The 19415-nt window shown below is 35.5% G+C and overlaps 1 long non-coding RNA gene across 1 annotated transcript; it reads right to left on the bottom strand.

Moving 5' to 3' along the window:
• Nucleotides 1-7561: 7561 nt before the first annotated feature.
• On the bottom strand, nt 7562-19048 carry LOC120324205. The gene is made up of 3 exons (XR_005565322.1): nt 18948-19048; nt 17779-17830; nt 7562-7826 (listed from the first exon to the last, which is right to left on the bottom strand). It is a non-coding gene; the product is annotated as an uncharacterized LOC120324205 (long non-coding RNA).
• Nucleotides 19049-19415: the final 367 nt, after the last annotated feature.

Here is a 19415-nt window from a genome sequence, read left to right as displayed (position 1 = left end):
GGACAGTCAGAGGCCTAATTTTCTAATCAAATTATTTGTTCCTTGAGCCAAGTAACCTACTTAGGATACAGCTAGCCTTTATGGGAAATAAGCTCAAGGAAAGAAAGCTTGTCCTCCATTATTTTGGTGGCTGGTTGTTTTCAAATGAATTGGTGAAGCTGTCCATGGCTGGAGGGTCTCATTTGTGGAGGCACCAGAGGACAGGCAACCACTGATCATGCCCAAAGCACAACCCTGGACTCCATTTTAGACTGCAAGAGTAATTTTAGAAAATTTGCCTTCAACAGCTAGAAAAGGTAAAATAACAAGACTATGGAAAAGACTTTTTCCTTGTTGTGTGCCCAGAGGTCATATTTTCATCTAAGCTCTCCAGAGTCTCAAAGTTTTCTTTTGTATATTCATTGTCATTTAATATTGATGCTAAATTTTAGCATCCTGTTAAACTACCTTTTTAATGGGTTTTTAACCAACCAAAATACTGTGGGTTATTTCTATAAAGGGCAGCATTGACCCAGTGTGTTTTATCTAGATCTGCTTTTAGACACTGTAAGCTTGTTTCCAGGATTTTAAAAATCTCTTAATAGACAGTGTGTATCCTTACCTAGCCACCTGTCAGTTCTGTGCATATAATGTGCTTAGAAAATAATGTGCAGCACTAGTTCACTTTACCTTTTGCCTGGCAATGCTCCTGAGGCATCTGTTCTCAGATCAAGGGAACATTGAAAGGCCTTAAATCTGATCTCTCAGACAGCTGCGCTAATTTAAATAAAGGGGCTACAAGAGGGGATGGAGAGAAATCTATAAAATATTTGCCTGACATTTGAAAAAAGAGATAGGATGTTTTCTTGTTAACCTTTAGAGCAGCCCATTACATAAATTGTGACAATGTTCTCAGATTAAATGAGGCTGTATTCTGGTTTAGCTCTAGATTTATCACTTCAGCAAATGAATTCTACTGTAAATTCTGGCAATATATCTTTTAAAGAATGCTGTTTATCTCACTGGGGAAGCAGAGTGCTGATAAATAAGGAGCACAGCCTTTTGGATGAAACATGGTAAAGATGGATTGGAAAGAAGATTCAATAGCTTTGCTTTTCTGCTTCAGTGTAGGAATGTTCCATGGTATGTATCTCATTAAATTACAGGTTTCTCATAGCATTTCTGTAAGTTTTAACATGATAAGCAAAAAGATCTGTGAAATGTTGCTTCCTCATAACGTTTGATTATGTGAATTCTAATTACATATGAAAAGCATTTGTACAGAATTCAATGATGATTTGAATGGTTGCTCAGCAGTAGCTTCAATTCCTACTTAAGTTTCAATTCACTCTGAATGAGTAATTTTCACTAATTTATGAATATAAGAGCAGGCTGAGCGCTGACATTTTAAATAATTTGATTTTAAACATTCCTAAAATTAAAACAACTTCAATGGAATTTTTTGAGTTCTCAGAAGACTAAATCCTGCACTAGTTTCTAAGCGATGAAAATTTCTTTATATTTATTTAAACTCTGAGTAACATGAGAAGCTGAAATACAGACAGCTTACAAACTTCTAAAAAGCCTATGCACATCTTTAGGAAGAGAGTGAAAAAAAGAAGAGAGTAGAAAAAATCTAAATAATTTTAGATTAACATATGAAAATATGATATAAGAGTATGAAATACTATCAGAGTAGTAGTCAATTTCTAAAAACTGATTTCTAGAAATTATTTATTCAATTTCTGTAAAGATTTTTGAAAGATGAATAAATTAGCTACTAACAAGCCAAAGGAAAGGAACATGTATGTTGATTCCGTTAGGATGAATTTTTGAAACTTAAAACCCACTCATTTTCAGTGTTAGTACCTAAACTGCACTGCAGAATCTGTAATGAGTTACTTATACTTTCCAAAGCAAGGGATTACACACATTGTAATGTTCAAAAAGAAAGACCTTGATTATTCAAAGGGTAAATTGTCAGAATTATTATAAAGACCAAAAGTTTCCAACTGTAATCATGAAAGTAAAGCCTATTTGTCTGAATAAAGCCAAGGATGGTTCCTTCTTGTAGGGCAAAATTTATTTTCAGTAAGATTTTATGTTCTCAGGGAGCTGAACAGAGCTGACCAGAAAGCAGAAGGATATAATCCTACCAGCCCCAGACACTAATTTTGTTAAAGGTTGCTGTGTTTCTTTATTTTATCTTTATTTACTGTAGAAAGTTTGTTGGGTGATGGTGACTAATAGCTGAACATCTGGATGCAGTGACCTTTAAAAGCCTTTAGTCATTACTGTGCCCAATTAAACTCAATATCAACAGAAGTGCTTGCATTTTGACTGGACTAGTATAAATCACTCTGCAAATACATTGTACAAACAGGGGGAAGTATTACCATCCTGGGCTCATTCCTCTCTAAATGACTTCAGCAGGATGGGCCAGGAGCTAAGGATCTGTTTTGGTTTTTGTTTCCAAAGTACAGACTTTGAAAATTAAGAAAATTAATTAATGAAGTTAACTGGACAAAATAGCTCAAAAGCTTCATCGGAGAACAAGATTGGAATTTATTTAAGGCAAATGTTCAAAAATTATCTGGTATTCACATCTCATCCAGAGAGAAAGTACCTTTTAAGAAAGCTTTTTAAAGGCCTAACTGGATAAACAGCCATCTCATAAAAAGGATATTAGAAATAAACAGGGAGTCTATCTGGAATGGGAAAAGGATAGATCATTAAAGGAAGCTTTACTTTAAAGGTCAAAAAGAGCAAGTACAAAGTGGCAATTTTGAAAAGCCAAGCTGAGTTTGCCTTTACAAAGGAAAATAAAACAAGTGAGCAAAAGGCTCTTCTAATAATGTTTAAGATGTAGAAGTCTGACTCCTGTTCAGTGAAGGCTCAAGATAAAAGACAACCTAACATGGCACCAAAACCCAGTATTCAACAGAGTAATTAGTGGAATGAGGAGATGGATAGGCCAGGGACCAGCTTCAGTCTGAATCCTTTGACACAGCAAAAGGCCAAGGCCAGGCTCAGACCTTGTTCTGCAGGTAGGGTTTGGGATCAAGGCCAGCAAAGGGAAACAGGGTCTGTCCCTGTCCTGAATGGCCCATCAGGGCTGTGGGGACAGACCCGGGGTGAAGCCAGGCTGAACCATCAGCCAGTGGGGTGGTCCACCTCAGCAGCCAGTTGTGTCAGGGCTGGAGATGTGTCCTATGGCCTCTCTGGGACAAGGATTGATGGCACAGGGGGCTGGAATGGGGTCCTGCACTGTGGCAAGGCCAAGGGGAGCCCTGGGGTCAAGGATGGGCATTTGGGTCCCTGGAGTGACTCAGGACCCTGGCAGAGTTTCCCCAGCGTTAAGAGTTAAGCAGAGCAATCCAAAGCCTGTTTTTCCCATGCTCCTTTAAAATAAATGGAAAAAAAGGCCTCTATAAAGTCCAGTTCAAACTAAGAGCTAAATGCGTGTCTGAAAATTCCTGTCTCTCCATTGACAAGTAGAAGGACTTTGGGCAGTGCCTGCATTTATGTGTAGTGAAGTGATAGGCTGATTTTGGGAGAGCTGGTAAGCATCATTTCAGACCTTCAAGAAAACTGACTTACAGAATGTAGAAAGAAATAATAAAGAATTTGTCAAGTTGAAGATTGTTCTTCATAGCTAGAAGCTATACATTGCAGAATTTGTATTTAAAAGAAGAAAAATGAGGTCTTGGGTGGCTGAGGAGCAATTGTTTAACCTTTGTAATATGGAACACCTGGAGTAAGTGTAATTGAAGATTTCACAATAAACAGAAAATGACATAATGCACAATGAGTTTATCAAAGTTAATCATGGCTTGCCAACAGGAAACTTTTGATATCACTGTTTTCTAGACAGTGCACATATCTGAAGAGCATTTGATATTATGTCACATAGGAAACTATTAATTTTACAACAATAAAATTATGAATTTTTGAGAGTAAGATAACAATAGATTGTGATAAAGGTAACTGTCAATGTAGAATCACTGCAATTCTTTGGAACTAATGTCGTTCAGTATTTCTAATAAGTGGCTAGAGAATAAAAAGTAGACATTTCCATGGAGCTTGTTAATATTTGCATGTTGAATGTTCTTAAACTGGATGTCACATTATACTTCAGAACTACCAAAAGTCCCAGTTCTTGAATTGGTTGCATTGATGACCTACCTGGAACAGATCACAGTTCCTTCTGTCCGGATATCTGAGTATCTGGCAGAAAGGAGGCTGCTGTGTGCCTTGGTCTTGCTCTGAGGTAGTGTTAGGAGAACATGAAGCAGGTTAAATGCAAACATTGTTTAGATGACTGAAGTGCTAGGAATAAAATTAAATTTAATAGTAAAATGTGCCTAGACTTACATGTGGATCTCATAACAGAGAAATATCATATAGTTGAACAGTCGTAAACACAGAAGCAGAGAAAGATCAGATACTTTAAACTTTACAAACATTGCTGGAAATAACTCAGCCCTTTTATTTTTGGTAAAGGACAGAGAAGTATTACTGTTTGTTGGTAGTGCATCTATTAGTAACAGGAAACTGGCAAAATACAATGTGATTTGGAGTCATTGACCCCAAGTTGGAAACTGTAAGGGAGCATTAATATCTAGAGGGATTTAAATGCTTTACAATAAAAATTCCTGTTATTCAAAGCTAAAAAACATGACTTTCTTACAAGCCCAACTGTGAGGCAGTGTGCAACTGAGTAGTTTGACATCTGATAAGTCTAAACATTGATAAAATAAATCTGAGAGCAACATTCTGCATTTCAGCTTTACTTTCTGCTTCCTGTTGTTCTAAAAAAAAAAGCATTAAACTTATTATGGTAGGCATAGTGTCCTATCATGAGCTAACCAGCTTTTCTGCACCATGTGTTGACGAGTGGCACTTGTGTCTTATTTCTTCATTCCTCCTCTTTACAGTATTGGCAGGTTTCAGTGGGTGGTTATAACAGTCTTACAGGTTGTGTCTAAACTGAACTGCAGGAGTGAATGCAGGAGTGAATGAAGTCAAAGTCTTGATTCCTGGTAATTCAGAACAGGGAGCAAGGCTGAACAGTTGCTCTGATCTGATCCAATATCCTAGGTGCTATTGTCTGCAAACCAGGAGCTAAGGGAAGAAGGGAATGTGATTTGTACCTGTCATGGAATGGGTGCTAATTGAACTGAAGGAAGCAAGTGTTTAATTGTTTGGGTAGCATCTAGCTAAATGAACTGTCAGTCATACTTTCTCTGCAAGTTTTGCCCTCTGTTTCACTGAAAAATGGACAAAGAACATTTTGTTTTTTTCTGATTTCTAAAATACTTGTATAGTATATATTTGAAAGGTATGAAAATTTTTAAGACTAATTTTCAATGTTTTTTTTTAAATACTATAATGTGCTTATTGTATAATGTGCAATAAACCACATTTTTGCAAGCATTTTTTATAATGAAAGTTTGATGTTTGCAAAGAAACTCAACTCGAGATTTATATACCTAAATTTAGTTGCCTGTGATACAAATGTCTGTTTATGAGCTGGATGTGTAAGATTCCATTACCAACGGAAGGCTCAGGGAAGATCTTATCAATCTAGATATATACAAACAAGAATATAGAGCCAGGCTCTTTTCAGTGCTGCCCGGTGACAGGAAAAGGGGCAACAGACACAAACTGAAGCATGGGAGGTTCGGTCTGAACTTGAGAAAACACTTTTTTACTGTCATGGTCACTGAGCACTGGCACAGGTTGCCCAGACCGTCACCATCCTTGGAGATATTCAAAAGTCCCCTGGACATAGTTATGGGAAACCTGGTGGAGCAGGTGGGTTCAACTAGATGACCTACAGAGGTCGCTTTCAACCTCAATCATTCCATGTGACTCTGATTCTGCAAAAATGATAATTTTCAGTCTCATAACCCCTTTGACATAATTTCTTTCTTTAAAGAATTGTAACCAGAAGAACTAAGCAAATTTTTGAGGCTGAAATAATAATTATAAAAGAAATTGGAAATCCTCTTTAAATAAGAACACTACTGCAAACAGAGTATTCAAAATACATGTTATATGCTCTGTATTTAAAATTAATGCTTTGGAGGTTTTTTACAATATTCTTGAGAATATGGATTTTGTAATTCTTTTAAGTAGGTGACTAATATTACTTTTTATTTAAAATTATTAATTGAGACTTTTTTAAAAAGATACCTTGTAGAATGTATATTGAATAGAATATAAATAAATCAATTAAACCCTCCTCCCCTCAAAAAAACAGCAAACCCCACCTTAAACATTTTCAAATCATATGGATTCCATTCATAGTCAAGTACTATTTAAATAATAAATATATCAAAATTCCATAAAAGAGTTTGGTGAAATAAACATCTGAAGAAAAGTACCAGGATCAGTGTTTACAGAACCATTGTGCTGTCTACTCTTCTATATGGTTCCGAATCATGGGTCATCTACCGCCACCACCTACGACTCTTAGAACGCTTCCATCAGCGCTGCGTCCGTACAATCCTAAACATCCACTGGTCAGATTATGTGACCAATACATCTGTTCTAGAACAAGTAACAGTCACAAGCATTGAGGCCATGTTGATGAGAACACAGCTGCGCTGGGCAGGGCACGTCTCAAGGATAAAGGACCACCACCTCCCTAAGATCTTGCTTTATGGTGAACTTGCCACTGGCTGCTGCAAGAGAGGAGCCCCAAAGAGGAGATACAAGGACTCCATGAAACAATGTCTCAGCCTTGGCCATATCAATCATCATCATTGGTCTACTCTGGCCTCAAATCGGGAGGCCTGGAGACACACCATCTATAACGCTGCTGCTTCTTTTGAGAACACAAGCAGGATCACTCTCGAGGAGAAAAGACAACGTAGAAAGAACCGTGTCTTGTCGATACCACCTAAGGAGTCTTTCTGCTGTGCCTTTTGCAACTGGACTTGTCTATCTCGTATTGGCCTTTTTAGCCATCAGTGCACTTGGAGCAAGTGTGGGTAGAGTCCTTCCCAAATCTTCATTCGCGAAGCCCAGCCAAATCTCTGAGTGTGAATGTAAGAAGACAGGGATTAATTTACTGAAAACAAGACAAGTCCTGAATTTCAAAGTTAGGCTTTCCAGATTTCTTTAATAACTTCAATTTCACCTTGAGCAGCCAAATTTAGGGATTTTGATGGAGGAAATATATGATGTAGGGTCACAAATTAGGAACACATATATAAAATAATCCCATAATCATTAGTGAGCACTTCCAATCAAGAAGAAAAGGCTGAAAGAAACAATATAATTGAAAAAGTTGTAACAGAAAAAGACGTGGAACAATAGCCTCTCACAGCAGACAAAAATTACAAACACTTTTAAATTTAAGTCCTCATAAAATGTTATTGCATGTAAGGTTAAAACTCTTCAGATTTATAACTGGTTGAAGTGTGAGAGGCAAAGGAATGTATTCAAACACTTAAATCATGAAGTTAGATCTGTAAGCAAAACTAAACAGGCATCTAACTTGACTTTTAACTATTCTTGACAAATATGTATGTGAAAATTAAATATAATTAATTTTATCTTCTTACTTTTCATTTTTTATAAAAAATACCAAAAAGAAAATGAACTGAAATAATAACTGACCTAACTATGTAGGTATCTATATAGCAGCCATCTTCTCAGATATTGTCTTGCTCAAACTAGAACTGGTAAACCTTCCAATGGATCTTCTGGTCTCATTCTTCCCTTTTTCTTCCTCCTTTAGTTTTTATGGACTTATTCCAGAGACAATTTGACTGTAAATATCTTATTACTTTTTCACCCAGTCTGTGACTTCCTTAATTCATATACTGCCAGCACATCTGTGGAAAAAAAGAATGTGCCATTACTGAATCTTACAATGAAAGATCTGAACTCTACAAGTGATCTTAAGTTCATGAGAAAAATAGCACATCAAATTAATATTATCATAAGACAAATTAACAGAAAGACATACAATTCAGACTAGTTGCTGTTTTCAAACTGTGTTCCTGACAACCTGTGAATCAAATCTCTGCAAAAGATCTCTCCCAATATATGATTATATATTATGTAAGTAAGACATGGTATAAATCTGTGTTGTTGAGGACACTCAAGACCTAAGATCTGAGAAAAGACATGCAGCTCATTGGCTTGGATTCATGGTTTCAGATATGTCTGGAAGGTGTCTCAGTGTAGAACTCCAAGCCTCCTGCCTCACAGCTCCCCACAAATTAACATGATGCTGGACATGTCTGGAAAGGCCCTCCATGAGGCAGTTTTGTGGAGCACAAGAAATATGATGTGGCTCTCCCACGGAACCACTATTTAAGAAATTTGTAAACATCACTATAGACTCAAAGCAGTTTAGGATTTGCTACAAAAGCTGCAGGCAATAAAACAGCATGGACCTCAATTCACATATGTTCTCTAAGTTGTTCAGTGTGGGATTTTTAACAGCCCTTACAACTGTTCATAATACAATCAATTGGCAGGTTTTACCCTAGATACATTGAGGCAAAAACAGGTTAGCACTGAGTGACAGCGATAACACCATAAACCAAAAGAAATCTTTCTGGAGTGGCCCTCTTGTAAGCTCAGGAATATCACAATTGCTGAAAATGTCTGTGGTAATTTGCTATGACTATGAGGAATTGTGTTCCTGTTTACTGCCTATGTCAGTGGTGGCAAACACTCAGATCCTGTGTGTTGTGTGTTTGTTATTGCCTGCCTTGCAGGTTAGTCAGAAAAAGAAAGAGTGTGTCATAAGAGACTATGCATTATCAGCAGTGATGAAAGCAAATAAAAACTGCAAGGTGCTATGATGTATTTACCTTTGACTGCAAGACCCTCTGTTTGGATATAACAAATTAGCTTCTCAGAATTTTGCTCATCTGAGAGCAGCTGTTTGCCATATGGATCGAAACTTCATTTGGCAAATGGAATCATTTCCTTATGCCCATCTGATTTTCATGTACAGTCACATATCTGAATGTTTAAAGGAAGCAGTTTGCTGTTCTGCTGAGGGTGGTTCAGCTGAGAAGTGTTCATTTTGAATCCCAGTTTTCTTTTTTTTATTTTCCCCAGAAAGTTCTTCTCCAGAAGGCTTAAAACACAACAAAACAAAAAGTCCTAAAACCAAAACTTATAAAGTGATATGAGGAAAACAAAAGACAAGAAGAAATACATTTTAATCTTAACAAAATAAGACAAATATTCTGAGTGAAATTCTATCTCTAAGGAAGTAAGAAACAATGCATTTCTTGTATCTTCTAACTATTGTATTATTATCAATAGGATTGACAATTTAATTGAAGAATAAATGAAGATGATGACTGTCAGCGACAATATCAAAATGCAAGAAGCTATAATAGTTTTAATATTTTAAAATGTGAACAAGGAAGTTCCCAGTTTAATGAATACGGTTTAAGTCTATGAAACAGGATTATGCAAATAGAAGGAAGAAATACCCTTTTCCTGTATAGGTTATAATCCTACAAGCACATAATTTCTTTTTAGTTATAGACTTCTAGAACTGCTCATGCAAAGCTGTCACAGCAGATTTCATGGTTTTAGTGAACGAAGAGAGCCTCACAACACCTTCTGGCTATTATGGGTAAGAATTGTTGGAACCAGAAACTCAGGCAAAGGAGATTAAGGAATTTATTCATGGACATAATGCACATCCAGGTTTACATATTATGTTCACATGTTCCCGTATGGATTCCCACACTAACACAAACCACAGAATTATCAGAGAGATAATACACCCATAAAAATTAGGTAATGTGTAGTTGAGGGTTCATTTACAACTTTGGCGTGTTGTCCTCATGACTAGAACATTGGTTTCATTGACCTCTTGAGTTCTTGACTCATGACCTATCCAATCAGAAACATAGCTACACAGGAAATCACCTTTTAACATCATAAGAATTATTTTTATTATTTTTACTTTTCAAGGCTTTTTTTTCTGTCTGATGAAATGTCAAAATATGATATTTTGGGTGTCCAATATTGAAAATCTACTGAATTGCAGCAATTAAAGTGATCCATTTTCTTTTAATTCTATTCTATTTTATAGTTCTCTATGTTACACATTAATTCTGACTTTAACCTAAAGTACCTTCAAAATGGAAAATGTAATTTTAAACTCTGATATCTCTCAGAAAGTTCAGATGGTTTTGTAATTTCAGAGCTCCTTAAAAATAGAATAAACTCGGAGAATGTACCCTTTCACCATTTTTTTGTGATTGCATTCTGATTTTCATATATCTGATATACAAATTCTCAGTCAGTTTCAAATAATGCTCAAGATCCTTTAAGCAGTTTGACGTAAGTTCTATGTATATATATTAGCAATAGATATAATGTCTTTATTGATTGTGTTCTGGACATTTAATGCAGTCAAAATTAAATTTTGAATTAATCATATAAATGCTTCAAATCTCCCAGTAGTTTTTTTATCATTCTCTTTCTGGAGCTTAATACACCTCTGTTGTTATCAGCTGTGATAAACTCAACAACAAATGTAAAATGCAGGACTGTAGTTTTTTTTGTTTTTAAACTAGAGAACTAGTCTTCTAAAAAAATTTATAATCAGGAGCTATATGCTTGAGCTACTTAGATAAATTTAAAAGTTGCACCATATTCCAAATTGTAAATATTTCCTTAGCTGCCTGTGGCTACATTGGTACATTCACATAACAGAGCATGTTATGTGCCTTTTGATCCTAAGCAAATATGGATGTGTTAGATGATGCTGTGCCTAACAGCCCTCACTTCAGAAAGTGTATTTAGCTGAAATCCAACACCAGAATGCTGTATTTCTTGTTTCTAGTTCTAGAAACAGACAGGTGCAATTTTGACGTGCACGTGCAAAAAAAGATATAATGAACCTAGATGCTAAATCAAGCAGTGAGCTGAAAAAGCTTAAGTATGGCTATTAATCCATATTTTTCTCTAGAGTTAAATTCTTGATGAAGGATTTCTTTTCAGTGTCAGGGAATTGGAATCCTTAGATGAAACAATGGATATTCGAAACAAATATTGAAATAGTGTAGCTAGGGTCCTTTTATTTTGCTGTAGTGTGCACAGAAGGACACTCAGGAAATGTGGACTATCAGCTCATTGTCCCCAAAATGATTATTGACAACTTAGGACTTAAATCTTCATTTCAGCTTGCTGAGTTGCAGGCTGCACTCAAGCCTGAGTACTGTTCTAAGCCATCATTCAATCCAAAATCTGAAGTCCACAGTAAATTTTCTACAAATTCCTACTGATTCTGTATTACATAATAAACATATGAAAATGGCATTTTCATGTGTGACCACTGGTTTTAGGATGGTTTTCTAATTCATCAGATCACTTCTAGTGCACTAAACCAGCATAATTTCTGCCCTTTACCTACTTTGTGCCTTTCCTCATGGGATATACTTCCTTAGCATTTTTTCCTATTAATTTACTTAACTTCTTGAAATCAAAATCAATGAGCAAACTTCAGCTAAGAGAAGTTAAGCTGAGGATGCTCAGAAAGGTGGGTATTTGACTCAGAGGTAATAAATACTTCCAGAATACCTTAAGGGCAAATTTGAAAGTTGCCCTGAAAGTTTATTCTATCCAGTTAGATCAATTGTGACCCCAAATGCTTTTTTATTTCTAACAATGCTACAGTGATTATCTCAGAATTAAATGCCAAACTCCTGGATATCTGGTGTTAGAAGAAATGAATAGAACCAAAAATTAGTAGCTACGTACAAGTGAAAGGCCCATTGGAAAAAGATCCTTTAGTGTGGAGTCATAATGTATTTTATTAAGTTTGTTTTTGATCAGTCAGTATGTGTATACCATGTTAGCTGGCAAAATGGTGTGTGTGCACTGCACAGTCCACCACTGAACCCACCAGCACAACTGGTTCCTGTGGGATGTGACAGATACCTCAGGGACAAACAGGTGTATTCTCAGGAGTAGACGTGCACCCAGGAACCTGGGCTTCCTTTGGTGAGGCTGGAGGTCTACAAGGCAGAAATATGTAGGAAATATGGGGTATAACATGGCAGAAATACAATGTGACAAGCAGAAATACATGTTTTCCCATCTATTTGTGATAGAATCATAGGTATAATGATTTGCCTCTCTTCTAGTAATATTTTTATAGGCTTCCTAGAATATATCTGGAAGTGTTCTTATGTTCCTTATATTCACTTCTGGTTCCCTGGTGTATACATAAAAACGCCCTTTAAAATGTAGTTGTGGGTAGGCAACCTTCCATTCCAAACACAGATGGTACATCTGCATTTATTGTTTAGACATGCTAACTGGAACCTTTTTTACAGCCTATTGTGACTATCCTTTTTTTCCTCACCAACTTAATAAATTTGGATATGACACAGTGACTCTTTTATTTAAAACAGAACATTTGTGCTCTATTTCCTATTTAAAAAAAATGAATAAACAAACTGCTTTATCCCTTCATTACAGCTGCTCTTCCACAACCTGCTTGTCTACAGGGATTTTTACCTACTGAGTAGGTTGTCTCATTGTCTTGATGTTCATCAAGTCTTGGCTTAAACAGTGTGAGGTACCACTGAAAAATGAATTTCCTTCCTGTTTCACTCATGGCATATTTGATTGAATACTCATTTCACCATGGTTGCTACTTCACTGGAATTTTTGCTGGCCGGATGACCTGTCATTCTCAGTTTGAATGTGTGTTTTTCTGTCCTGACAATCTCCTTTTCGAATTATATCACAAAAGCTAGCTGTTCATTCAGACTGGATTTTACAAGACAGATATTTATATTTTATCAATTTTATTGTGTTTTGACTCAGAATAAAGCTTAATGAGTTTTTTATCAATAGTTTTAAAGTTATTTTTGAGTCAACATGCTTTGAAGTATCCTCTAGCTTTTCATAAAAATAGTCCCGTATGCCTAGAGCCAAATAAAGTTCTTTTGAACATATCTAAAAACATGAGTAGCCCCATAGATATAAATGGGAGATAAGTAAATTTGTGAGCATGTTTTATTATCTCTTTAAGTGTGTCACACAGAACAACAACTAGTTTATGCTATTCAGATGTGATCTTTGTGATCAGTATAAAAGCTGATCTCTGCTCTTAATCTCCATCTTCAGACAGACTGCTGTTTATAGTGCTGGTACTTTATCTGTATTAGATGGATACACTGATGTGATAGAACCATTCCGGGCTGTTACTGTTCTTCTACCTCCTTAAAAAGTTTCTTTGAAAATCTATCGCAGAGAGGTATCTTTGGTTTTATTGTAACATTGTATTTCAGCAGTCGTTCTGGTATCAGCAAAGTCAGGAAAGAAGACCACGGGCAGTATGGCACTTAGAATACCTCAGTTTGCCACCTAAAATGCACTCTATCTGGAATTGTAGCAGCTAAATTTTGCCCTCAGAGTCATGATACTTTGTTAACTTTTCTTCTAGTGTTTGTTAAAAAGGCCAAAATTGAATTAATAAATCTTAGGCCACATAACTGTATTTTTAAATTGACAATACACAGGAAGACTGTGGAGCTTTAATACAACTTTTAAAAGAGAGAAAAAGACAGAAGGAAAGAAAAACAGAAAAGCAGAGAGAAAGTTAAAGGAAGATGCTGATGGAGAGAAAAGGATAAAAAGAGAGGAAGAAAGAGATAGAAAAATATAGAAGATGAAGTGAGAGAGAGAGAAAAGGAAAGACAGAGAGAGAAGAGAAAGATAAAAAAAACAAGAAAAGAAAAAAGAAAGAAAGGATATGTCTCATTGCTGCTGCCAATGAGACATATAAGTTGTTTACACGACTAATTAGCATTTGAAGTTTTTTAAAAATGTGATATACAGTATTCAACACTTTGGTTAAATATACCTCCTGTTAAAAACTGGAAGATTTTTTCCAGATACAGAGCCAGGTTTCTTCACCAGTCCTTTCAATGGGACCATATCAAACATCCTTGTCATAAAACACAGATTAATTTTCAATAGTGTGCTTGCCATTTTAATCTTGGGAAACAAATATCAGATCTATTTTTTTTTTCTTTCCTTTCCCCAAAGAAGCTATAAGAAAAATAGTTTGAATGTTGTTCATCTCAAGCTGAGTGATATAGCCCTGTATTTCCTGTGGGTGCTCAATGCGCATTATCAGTGGGTTATTTGAAGTGTTTCCATAGCTGAAGGACATGTGCATAAAATAATCTTAGGCAAAAATAAAGACTGTTCCTTTGCTCCTTAATATATGAATTGAAACCACATTGGTTTATCTACTGGGAATAAATGATGAAATACATTGAAATGGTAAAAAAATAGCTGATATGTAGCATGTAAATCTACATATTTTCTGTATTGCTGATTTTACTCCCTTATCAAAAATTGTTTATTCAAGGGTTTGTATGAAAATTAAGTAAAGGACAAGGGAGTTGTTGAGGTCCGGTTTGGGTTTGGGTCTTTTTCTTCTTAAGGGAAAGTAATTAAGTTTTAACACGGAATATTTATTGTTCCATAGTATATGAAAAAAGCTATTACTTTTCAGTGTTTTATATGTGAAACATTTTGTACCAGAAGTAAAAAGCAACTCACAAAATTGTATATCTGAAAATTCCTTGCCCAGATGATTCATCCCATGTTTAGGTGTTTACACGGGAACTTCGGTAGGTTGCGTAGAGAGAGAAAAAAATTATGAATCACTAGGAAGATAATTAATTTCATAGCACCAAAAGTTGGATGACCATAAAACATTGGCAGGTTGCAAAACATTCTAAGGAAATATCACTGCAAACTTACTCTGTTTTTATACTTTTCCCTAGGCAATACTCATTGATTACTGCCAGATAGAATTTCTTGTCTACGTGGACTTGTCCTTGAACCTAATCTGCAGATTTTTTGATTAAAATCCAGGGTTACTGATCTGGGGAGTTAGATATACAGTGAGTATTAATCTGTATACCACTATTATAAGAAAGACTTTAAAAAAAAGTAATAATACAAAGTCAGAAATTATGTGTTTCAGTTTAGGGTAGACCACACCTGCTATTCAGCAGGAAAAAAAAAAAAAAAGAAAACAAAACTTTTCCATAGTTTTTTTCTATGCCACTACTGTAGTGCATTTTTGGCTTAATGTTTATTTATATCAATCTGATTTTATTAATAAGAAAATCTTATTTAATAACTTAATAAAAAATATTGAAATAGGCTTAATAGTAGTGTTCTAAATTTAAAAACTTATTCTTTAATTGGCAAGTTTAATTTTTGGTGTCAAGAATGGGATCAAAACTCCATGAAAGTTGAGCAAAGCTGCAGACGGTTTTAGAACAGCCCATAGACCTCTAAATTGTGCTTCAATCTCATCTTTGCTGCAGAAGTTGGTAGCAAAATCCTCAGCAGCAGAGTACTCTGAGGCAAGAATATACTCTATCACTGTTTGATGTGCAATGAAGCCTAATTATCCATGCTCAAATTTCACCTATAACAAAAAAGATTGGCAACAGTTAATCTCTATGAAAAGTGGGGATTGGGTACTTTTTAAAAATAGATACCATACTGTTGAGGTATAGATTACTAAAAATAGCACGGAAAAGTGCATATGCTTTATTGGCACAGCAAATGTAGAGCAATCACACTGTTATCAGCATCATTTCAGTGCCAGCATTACCTGTGGTGAGACCTTAAGGGAGAAAGTTATGCTGAAAAAAGGTTTTTCCTTAGGATATAAAGAAATGACACAGCAAAGAAATGTAAGTTTGCCCTACTCTTCCTTTGAGAGTTCCTGTCTTGATTCTGCAGTCACACGTCCCTTTTCTCTACTTGACTATTTTCCAGTAGCTGCATTACAAAGCTCATATCCCAAACAAGGAGACTTTGATTCAAATAAAGTACCCAAAGTTTCTTCTTGAAAAGAATTCAAGCTGAGATTCCTCCTCTGATAACATCTTTTCTGATAACTTGGCAAGCTTTCTGTCTCTGGAGTTACAAACCTTAAAGCAGGAAAGATCAGTACTTTATGGCCATGAATTGTGAGCTCTTTTTTGTTGTTTGTGTTTTCTCTGAGCTGCTGTTAATATGTCCTCGTGTCTGAGAGATTGCTAGGAAACTGATGAATCCCCATTTAGGTTTCTTCTTAAAATCTTTAACAGCACCCTAGGTAGAAATTCTCCTCTTTGATATGAAATCCTAGAGAATTTACTCTTGACAGCAAGTTCTGGAAGTCTTCAGTCTCTGGAATTCAAAGAGCTAATGCTTTTGTCTCTGGATTTTTGAAATGCTGAAGTTATTCCATACTATATAGGCCACAGTCAAAGACCAGTTTAATTCTATTCCTTGGTACTCTAAATATATTGAAAATATTTTTTTTAAATTATATTAATCTGTGATATATTAAAGTATCTTTATAGTTATATCTCGTTTTTATTAAACCACTCTATGTTGTCTTTTTTTTTTTTGGTAGATGGTCTCAGCATCAATTTTGGTAGTGTTTTCTCAGCATACCTTACAATAACGTTTCCTTTACAGAAGTATCATATTGCTGTTTGCCAACCATTTTACCTCTTCTATATACTGTATGTATCCTATAGAGAATCCGTTTTAAACCTTTCCAATTTAGAAGCAAACTTTTCCAATTTAAAAGCATTTAAGTTGAACAGACTAATACATGGGCTTGCATCTCTGCTTTGCTGCTGTCAAAACATTTCTAGAAATACTTTTTGTTAGTTTAGATTTTTTTCTTGTAAATGATATATTTTTTAATTTCAAAGACAAAAATTATGTCATGATTTGAAATTCATCAGAAGTTTATTATATTTTTTAAATAAGAGCAATTATTGAAAATAAAAAATGCTCTAGGAAATCCAAAAATTATTCTCCAGTTTGGGATTTAACATATAAAAATATCTTAGAAAAACTACCCTCAATTTTATGGTTTAACCAGTTAAATGAAAAAAAATATTCATCTAGAGATGTTCAGTGGTTTTTGCTTAAGTACACTCTTGGTTTTCTCTGACTTAAAAAATACAGATGGAAGGGTGAATTAGCTGTACATATAAAAGGTTCAGAGTAAACATTACTGTATGGTCCAGACAACATATACACACACCTTACCTCAGAAACTAAAAGCGTTAAACTGCTTTAAAAGACAGATAATTCTAAGGATAATATGATTTGGAGATTTTCTTAGTGGCTGAATATTTTGGGTTGATATTTACAAGCTTTTCAACAATAAAGAAGTTTAAGTATATTTAAAAGTACATATATAAATGTAGATTTCCTTGATCATGGTTAAACTTTGTATTTTACCTAAATATTCAAAGGAATGAAGACTTTCTGAACCGAAAACAAACCAGCAGCTGGAAAAAGGGAGATCCAAAGACTGAGTGATTACCACAGATGAATTTGGTCAAAGCTTTGATTTTCGGACTACTTTGTCCTAGAGGATATATCTTTTAATAAGCATGAAAAAAACACTTCTTTATTTGCCAAAAATGATACACTTATGGAGAAGCACAAGTGGATGCATATTTGAATGGTTGAATAGTATAGAGACCAACTATTCTCAGAGAAGTAACTCTTAACTATGGCATGTAAATTAAGGGCTTCTGGGGCCATTGCTTCATATCAAATGTATTCAGCTTCTGGGTTTTTTCCAAAGGCCAGTACCACTACTTAATTCTAGTAGACCAAGGTCAAAGAGAGGTTCATTTTTTCTTACATTGTTGCACAAAAAAAAAAATAAATAAAAAGCTATCGTAAAGTTTTGCAGATCAAGTGAGGCCTTGAGTAATACAAAGTACATTAGAATCTACTTACCAGTACTACCAATGATGTTTATTCTTTGTGGACTTTCTTGGCACTGCAGAGACTAATAGAAGAGGAAAGAAACAAATATATTCACAAAGTTTAACATGCTCAGTCAATATACCTAAACTCAGAGCACATACAAGGAATAAAATTCTTCTGAGTTGAGTGAGGGATTTTTTGTTTTTCCAAAAGCACATAGACATAATGCAGCACATTCCCCAAAACTTCAAATGGATATTGCTGCAAATTTTTATGAAAATAATAATTTTGCATGCACATTTGTTTGCAAAATTGATCTTGTAGATGAAGAATTTAGGTTTGGAAATATATAAATTTTGATCAGATAAAATTTGAACAGATATTTCCTACTAATAATGTGCTGAATATAGATTTTGCCTTGTGTATGGGAGGTTTTGTTGTTGTTGTTGTTTGGATTTTTTTGGTGTCATTTTGTAGGGTTGTTTTTTTGTTCCAAACTATTGGAAATAGTAATTTCTGAACTGGTCTTGAAGAGCTGTATCTGCTGTCATTGGGTACCATTCTATAAATTACTTCAATGACTTTCATACCAGAAGTTAAAAATTGTTTTGTTATTCATCCTAATTCACATAGATGTGAAAAGCAGTTACAATGTGTCTCACACAGGAAATCCATAAGGATTTATGCTATTAACTGTCAGTATGGATGAATGCTGGATTACCTGGCTAGGGTTTAGGAACCAAACTTGAACACCTGGGAGTCTGGGTGCAGGAAGAGTTGTGAGTTATGTATGTTCCAATATTATGAAATATAATGGGGGAAACCAAGCACATCCAAGTCACTTTGGAGCTCGTGTTCCTTTTTAACCTCAGCAACTTCGAACCCATATTTTCCATTCCCCAGGAGCATGCATCTGTGTATAACATGATAACCTAGGATGTTTCATATTTTGCATATGCACTGCATTATTTTGCGTGTTTGTGCCATGAACATGTTTCATCAAGGTGTGAAGCTGCTTGCACCAGTTTGTTTTGGGGTAGAGGAAAGTGCAGCTTTATAGTTTCAAGCCAAGTTGTATCAAAGGTGGGTAACAGCCCCTGAATAATTTTATTATTTTGTAAGCTCTGACATGAGCCGAAGGACTACAAGGTGTTTTAAAGCTAGACAGTTTTGTTTAGTAAATACACTTGGAATGTTACCTGTGAATGCCACATTTGGTGTCTGCTTCATGTCTGCAGGTTAGTGCCCACAGTGCAGAGCGAGGCATGGCTTGTCTTCATTCTTGGGTTTCCCTGGTGGGTGATCAACAAGGAGCCTCATCTGAGGAGCCACTTTCCTGCTTCCCTGCACTTGACTGGTGTGGTGAATCTGCCCTCTGGGATTGCAGTTCAGATCTGCAACATTTAGTATGATGACACGCTAAGTCCTTTTGACTGAATCTAAAATAGTAGCCTATGAAGTTTCTGAGCCTTCCCTTTCAACTGGACATTAATCCCTGTGCATGGATCTTGTTATCCCCTTCTTCCTGTTCTTCCTCTCAGCTTTTACACCCTATTTCCCTTTTTCTTTCTGCATGAAGAAGGTGTGGGGATTAGTTTGGAAAGTACCACACGTCTCCAGAGCTGGGGCTCTGGTTGAGGTACCACAGCAAGTATTGACTCCTGGCA

Source organism: Pipra filicauda, unplaced genomic scaffold (genome assembly GCF_003945595.2).
Source record: "Pipra filicauda isolate LSUMZ 115617 unplaced genomic scaffold, ASM394559v2 scaffold101_size5749837_pilon, whole genome shotgun sequence".
NCBI lineage: Eukaryota > Metazoa > Chordata > Aves > Passeriformes > Pipridae > Pipra > Pipra filicauda.
The sequence above is the reverse complement of the archived record's forward strand: the minus strand, read 5'-3'. Positions and strand labels throughout refer to the sequence as shown.